The 8,370-nt window shown below is 27.4% G+C and overlaps 1 protein-coding gene across 1 annotated transcript in view; it reads right to left on the bottom strand.

Annotated features, from left to right (window-relative positions):
• LOC148300194 (uncharacterized) overlaps nucleotides 1-8,002 on the bottom strand; it is a 34,860-nt gene extending 26,858 nt beyond the window's left edge. The window contains exon 1 of the mRNA XM_088275125.1: nucleotides 7,124-8,002. The gene's annotated coding sequence lies outside the window, so the exon portion shown is untranslated. The remainder of the gene's footprint in view (nucleotides 1-7,123) is intronic.
• Nucleotides 8,003-8,370: the final 368 nt, after the last annotated feature.

Raw genomic sequence — 8,370 nt, 5'->3', positions numbered from 1 at the left:
TATATATATATATATATATATATATATATTTATATATATATATATATATATATATATATATATATATATATATATATATATATATATATATAAATATATATATATATATATATATATATATATATATATATATATATATATATATATATATATATATATATATATATATATATATATATATATATATATATATATATATATATATATATATATATATATATATATATATATATATATATATCTATATATATATATATATATATATATATATATATATATATATATATATATATATATATATATATATATATATATATATATATATATATATATATATATATATATATATATATATATATATATATATATAAATATATATAAATATATATATATATATATATATATATATATATAAATATATAAATATATATAAATAAATATATATATATATATATATATATATATATATATATATATATATATATATATATATATATATATATATATATATATATATATATATATATATATACATATATATACATTTATAATACGTGCTATGATAATAGTGAAGTGTTAAACAATTTATTCCCTTATTTAATCGAGTGATAATTAATGGAAATTTATCACGTTTTTCCCCCATATTCCTTCCACCCTTCCGTTCCAACTCGACTAAACTAAAGCGACAAGTGACATATGACACATTGACACTGTCCTCATTAAGCCCGCAGAAAACAACATTAGTTTTCCCTGGATATCCGCATCCGGCTATCGCGTAGTACGTAGAATATAACGCCGACTTAATATATTAACACTACGTCAGATTTATGTAACGCATAAACACATGTGGTAAACACATAACTTAAAGATAACTCGGTCTTAAGTGTCGGTTTTACCTAATCTATAATGAGTAATAGTACGAAAAAGCACCTTAACAATGAACTATTGAACACATTGCCCATAAAAGTGAATTGATATATTTTTAGAACCTGTGTTTTGGGCTACATCGATATTTAGTTTTATTCGGGTTGAGCTTTGTTATATAAAATATAGTATATTTATAGATAGTAGAACTGCGTAACAGATATTTACCAAAAAAAATATACTTGTAGTTGATTTTAAGAAGTGATAGTAAATTGGTCAGATTGTCAAAATTTCATCTAACGTACGATACTTTCGTTACAATCGTGGAATTTTTCAAATGGTGCTGTCATCAGCTGAAAATTTGTTGAGTATAAAGCTTTCTCCAGTTAAACAAAGATGACATTCATTCCGAGTTAATTATAGTATATTATTTCCAAATGAGGCAAATAACATTTATATTTGAGATTTCTATTCTCATTTGACCATTTTATAAGTATTTTTTAAAGTATTATTTATTCTTGACTTATGAAATATTAAAATTTGATTTATTATCCTTATGGTGAAAAATTTTGAGTCTGAAAAAATAAATTATAGAAAAGTTGTCAATAATCTTTGTCCTTATGAACTTTTATCTTTGGAGGTATTTTTTTACCATTTTATATTTAAATTGTTTTTGCTTCTAGAATGACTATTATTTTTAAATATTATTTAAGTTCTTGTTATGATATCTGCCCATAAAAGAATTCATGAGGAATCAAAAATAATAAATAATTGCATTTCGTTTTTTTCTCTTCTCAATTTAGATTTCCTAGAGTAACTCATTAACCTCACTTTTTATTTTATATTTTTTTTAATCTCGCTTCAAAAATAACTGTTTACTTATTAATTCACTAACCCTATTTTAAAGGACTTGTTAACATAAACAGTCAACCCCTTTCAATCTTTTATGACTAAGGAAATGCAGCGTAACGCTCCTAATGACCTTTTTCACTAAAAGCACTTTCAATAGGTGCCTCCTGTATTTATATTCTTTTTTATAGTTTTTTGGGCCACTCCATGGAAAGGTTGGATATTTTCACTTCATTTTTTAATCAATTCTATGTATTGCTTTATGCATCATACTTGGCGCAGAACAAAAAGGTGTGCAATGTTACTTAAAATTATTTGGGGAAAAGTTTTTTTCCTCAATAAACGACCGTAGCCAATTTGTGCATAATATATTACATGTTGTGTAAAATATTATGATAAAATAATACATTTTCTCCTTTTAAGTAAATAATTGGTTCGAAAAGTACTTATCTAGACAAGGATGAACAGATTAATAAAATATTAAGCTAAAATATTGTAATTATTAATCCTTTATAATTAGGAAGGGGCATATTCTACATGTCGATATGGTCCACGAAATCATTGCCGAGGTTTTGCATTCGGTGTATTGAATCCAGTAAAATGTTTGACGGTTTCTCGTGTTTCTGGTTGGGGTATAAATTTAATCATTTGCAATAACAAGGGACGGTCTAGAATTTCATTAAAAATTTTCTTTTGTATGTTAATCAGATCAAATAGTTTTCTCATATCACTCAACTCTATCAAATTTGTCCTTTTCTTTTGTACTTAACTTAAAATATCGCTATTTTTTGTAAAACGTATTTATTGTTTACTGTTATATGTAATTTTATAAAAAAAGCCATAAAAATTGAATCGATAATCCTATTTTGACCTTCTGTCTAGATACTGTCTCGATTCAATGATCAATAATTTTTTATTGATATTACCTTTGAAAAACCTATTATTGTAAAACCGATGCGACGTATCAATATTACAGTAAATTATATTATTTTATAGATCCAATATTGTCTGATCCTTTCCCAGTATTCTGTAATTGAATGGAAAAGGTTATTTTTACAACAAAAAAAACAACTATCCAATAGTTTGCGTTGTAGAAAGTACTAAAATAGTTGAATAGAATTGCCCGCGCATTTAAAAAGTTATAAATGCCAAAGAATGAAAATGTTTTGAATGAACCATTTGAACCGAATGACAAATAAGTATCTTTTTTCTTTAGAAACTTTTGAAAAAGATTATAAAAAAAGCTTTCTATAGTGCGATTTTTATTTCATATATCGGACATACTGCTGAAAAGAAGAAAAATTGTGAGAGTTTGTAATTTAATATGATGAATACATAGAAAAGGATCTAGTAATACCCTTCATACTAAACGTCACGTCGCAATAAATGACGCATAGAATCACGAGGTTTGTGATTGGATGCAGGTGAGATTCATTCTGATTTAAATTTTATTTTTTTTAGGAGACAGACCCTTATTTTTTAGAAAGAACATTATTTTTTTAGATACTTAATTTATATTTATATAATTTATTATTCTAGACACTGGATAATTTACTCTACGGATGAAATGTCAACTTTAAGGTGTCTCAACTTGACACGATGCATGTTTCAGATGATGTTGAGTCACCTCTAAATTGACATCTCATCCGTAGGATGAATAATCCAATTTCTGATGTAATAAATCATCTCTTTTTCTGACAATTATCCGCACATTATGGTGCATAGGGCACTGCATCGTTTTGTCGCAGTGTTATCTTGATAGTTACATACGCGAAGGCAAGGTGATCACTCTTACGTTTCAGGTACTAGTCCAGGGTAATATTACATAAATATTAGAGTGTAAAATGGCTAATTTCTATTTTCACCCCTCTTCCTGGGAATTGAGCCCGGGACCGTCAGCACGGTAGTTAAACATGATAACCATTACATCACAGAAGTGGAAAAAATATATAAAAAAAATATTTAGATTAAACCTAGGCTCATAGAAATATGTAGTATAAAATTGAAATATTTGTGTAAATTACAAAAACATAAATATTTATCTTTAAAAAAAAAGATAATAATAATAAATATTATAAAAACCGGAATTTATAAATATAAAATATATTTATATATACGTGTTTTTATGTCCAATGATTAAACAAACGGAAATTTCTTCCTCAAAACGTGTCTAGCTAATGTAGAAGACGTGAATATCTAAGACAGAATTTGGGTTGGTTGATTGACCTCCCTAGTGGTATCAGCCGTTTACAAACGTGGCTCTATGCCTTTGCGGCGGATAAAAGCTAATATTTCCGCAAAGCACGTGTGAAATCACTCATATGGAGGTCGACGTGTCTGTCTAGGAGAAAATTACCAGGAAAAGCTGCAAACAACGTTATTTTTTTCTGTAAAATAATTCGTTTGTATTCGAAATTCAGGTCTTCTATATATTATTGTAATTAATAGATTTATATTATCCACTGACACTTCGTGATGGAATTACATTTTTAATTTATTATTAGATTAAAACCAATATTTTTGGCTTTTCCACTTTCTTATTTGACCAGCGACCGGGTTTCGTCGTTACCGACATCATCAGACTGGTGATGTCGTTACCGACATCATCAGACATCAGACCAGTCTGATGATGTCGGTAACGACGAAACCCGGTCGCTGGTCAAATAAAAAAGTGGAAAAGCTAAAAATATTGGTTTTAATCTAATAATAAATTATTGTAATTGATTCGATCAAGTAGCAAAAGTTGATGCTGCAAGGGCTGATATTTTAATTCATACAAAAATATTAAACAAGTCAGAAAAAAATGCATAAAACATTTACTTGGCAATTTGTTCTCTAATTTGGCAGTAATACTGTTCATACAACAAAAAAATATTCAAAAATAACTTTTCAAATTTATTTATGTGTACCTGATTCACATAAATAAATTTTATACTTTAAAAGCATTGTTAACTTTATGTTATGTTAATATACTACTATCCCTATCATTCTTCGTTCATTTTATGTAAAACAAATTAAAAATTCTACTTCATGACTACCGGTTTCGGAAAGTGTAATTAGCAATAATTTGAGCAGTTTCAATGTCAATCATGGGTAGAATTGGTGAATGTTACACGTATATAAATGGTCTAGACGATCATATGCCCTGTAAATGCCCAGACATCCATATTCTTCTTCATCCATGTTTGGATGTCAAAAAATAAGAAAATAAAAGAATTATTTTAAAAATAAAAATAATAAAAACGTAAATTACGTTAAATTCTAATTAATAATTTCTTAAAGTAAAAAAACGTGGTAGTTTTTATAAAATATGTTGTAAACAAAGCACATTTTTGCTATTATTTTTACTAAATTACTTGATTGCGATTTTAATTAGTTTTTATGGCATTTGTGGACAAAATAGGGATCAGATAATAAAAAGAAAATTCTTTATTTATGAGAATTCTTTTTGCAAGTATGTATATAACTTAAAATGAACATTAACGTCTTTATTTGAAAATCAGGAATTCCCTAAACTTACCTTCCCCACCCTTACCTTCACAACCCTTCCTAAAACTCACCCTCATTAATCTCTAACGCACAAATTCCCATGACATCCGGATGATAGATGTCCCTTTTTATATACCTTTAATATTATTCTTGTTTACAACTTTAAAATAATAAAGTAAAGATAGATATTTACTAATTTCACAATATTAGAGAAAACTAGTTCTTTTATACGTGTCTCAAATCGAGATGAAACATTTTTTGTGCATTTAAAAATACGATAGATGTTTTATCTTAAGTTAAAACACCTTCAATACTGACGAATAATCCAAAGAGTTAATAGTTCAGTGTCTGAATAAATCATTCAAAATTGGAAATGCATTTCTCACTTTAATTAAATGAATAATAGATTTATATTATCCACTGACACTTCGTGATGGAATTGCATTTTTAATTTATTATTAGATTAAAACCAATATTTTTAGCTTTTCCACTTTTTTATTTGACCAGCGACCGGGTTTCGTCGTTACCGACATCATCAGACTGGTGAGAGGCTATACAAATTGTTAGTTATATATAAAAGAAGGCAGGAGTTGATAACCATGATTTGATAAAAAAAAAAAAAAAAAATTATATCAAGACTTCCATATTCTTCTTCATCTTTTATGAGATGTCAAAAAATAATATTTACCATTAAGTTCTTGAGCCTTATGCACACCACTACTACAACCATACCATTTCTCTGTAGTGATAGACAGAGTGGATAGAACGCTTTACTTATCTATCTTGATATACACTCCTAGTTTCTTATTCCATATATCATGTCATACACGCTCTCCAAATACGTTGATTTTCAAAGCTACCAGATTAAATTTTTTAGTGATTCATTTTAGTCATCCTTGTTTTGTTTGCTTATTCATATATGCCTAATACACTCTCTTAATCATTCTCTTGTAATACATTTTTTATTAAAATATATTTTTTTTAAAATATGACTCAAACTGTTTTTTTTTAATAATATGAATTGATTTTATAAACATTAGTTCTTACAATCTGAAAATTAAAAACGCAGTTCTCTCTAAAAAAGAGTCTGAGCTCTTGTGCTTGGAGAGGGCCATACACTTGTTATTTATGAATGTTGGCAATGCAAATTTTTGTTTATGACGGTCGTAAGCCCTGTAAATGCCCAGACTTCCATATCCTTCTTCATCTGTGTTGAGATGGCAAAAAATATTATAAATTCATGTTTTAAATATATAAATTGATGAATGCATGAAGCATGAAATGATGAGAAGTGAGATGAAAACAGTTCTAAATATATATTTATATGTAGGAATATTTCGCCAATCCTTTCTTTAAGAAGCTCGTCTGTGGATGGGACAGTAATAAAAAGGAAGATAGAAAAGATACATACATAAAAATCACCCCGATTATTTGAAAATAAATATTTCTAGAATTCATTTTCCAACTGGCGGGAATCAAACTTGAAACGCCGTTTTGTAGTCAAAAACCCACCCGATTATTCCACGGCGTCTGTTTTAATTTATTTAAAAATAACCGTTATTTTAATAATGACAACTAATTTTTTTGATTTATGAAAACTGTAAGAAATATCGCGGTATTCTCATTTATACATAATTCTTTTACTAAAATTTATTTGATTAAATAAAAAAAATATTTATAATATTACAAAAAAAGGTTTATATTTTTTTTATAACCACAAATAAAAATTCACTACCTTCTTTAAAAATTTTGATACTAGAAATATCGAGGTAAAAAAGATGGAAAATTAGCAACAGTAAAATCAAACTGCATTTTAAAACAAAAGTTAAAAATTCGTGTTTATTCCTAGGAATCACCAATTTATATAGATTTCATAAAAAAATATAATAATAATAAAATAGGATTAATATTAAATACTTACGTATGAATGTTGGCCCCTCAAGAAAAATTCCTGCACAATGACTTTTCGTGATGCACTTTTTTTTAATTAAAACAGTCAATTGATGGCAACAAGCTTATTCAAAGTTAAATCTAGTAGATTTGATCTAAATAGTTGATTAATGAAAACAACTGTTAATAAACACGACACCAATTATTTTTACGACAACTTCTCGCTCAATTTTTATTGTAAAGAAAAACTGTACCATTTTTGTACCAAAAGTAGTGTTCAATTTTTAAACGCTGTCCTTTTCAGTTGCTATTCAATCTTCTTGAAAAGGTTTTTCACTCAAATCGATGAAAGGCCTTCGATGGTCCTTAGTCTTGACGACCCACTGAATTTCAAAAGTGCCACACGTTATAGACACTTAAAATAGATAGGCTTTATTCAATACAAGTAAAGGATATAACCTATAGCTATAATGATAAATGTCTTAACACATTTTGAAAGGGAACAAACACTTTTAAAAGCACGTTAAAATATCATACTTAATAAATTATAAATAATTTTTAATCGTCAATGAAATATATTTTAATATTTTCAAATGATCAAATATCCTTTATCTTTGCTTAAAAATAATTTTTATTGTTAATGTAGAAACGGTATATTATGTGCGTATTTTTTTATATTCGATGTTTTTACCGTTATTTTAGTCAATTTTCACTTAAATCCTTCAAACTGTCACTTAAAAACTTCACAAACCTCATTTTCAGATACACTTTTCTTAAACACATCTTGGAGTATACTCAAAATATTTTTTTACTTCACTGAGTAAATTGTTTATAACTGCAAAGTTCATATTAATATCTTATTTTCAGTTGCCGTGATTTCCGTTGGCGCTTGATTGGAGACGTGTACAGCCTGTTCACAGCGAGATGTGGCGGGCGACTGCGGCACGAAACGTGCGCGAAAGCCTCTTTTTGAAAGCTCTGTGCGCCGTCACAGGGTGACGCCGGAGAAAGGGACGCTTTTCAGAACTTTTAACTTACCAACACGCTGATTCCTAGAAGTGTCATTAACAGATGAAAGCACAGTCTTTGCCTATTAAAAAAGCTTTAAGTAGGGAGCGTCGTTTCGGAAAACCTGACTTAATATATTATTTTCCCGGCAGATTTATTTTCATAGAAAATTGCGTTTTAAACTTGTTATTTATTTCTATAGTGCTTTAATTAATTGATTTCTCACATCCCTTAAAACAAATAATAACAAATAAATTACTTTTTGTAATG

Source organism: Brachycentrus maculatus, unplaced genomic scaffold, assembly GCF_059751285.1.
Source record: "Brachycentrus maculatus isolate JH-2025_06_01 unplaced genomic scaffold, ASM5975128v1 h1tg000795l, whole genome shotgun sequence".
Lineage (NCBI taxonomy): Eukaryota > Metazoa > Arthropoda > Insecta > Trichoptera > Brachycentridae > Brachycentrus > Brachycentrus maculatus.
Note: the sequence above shows the minus strand (reverse complement) of the source record. Positions and strands in the feature narration are given on the sequence as shown.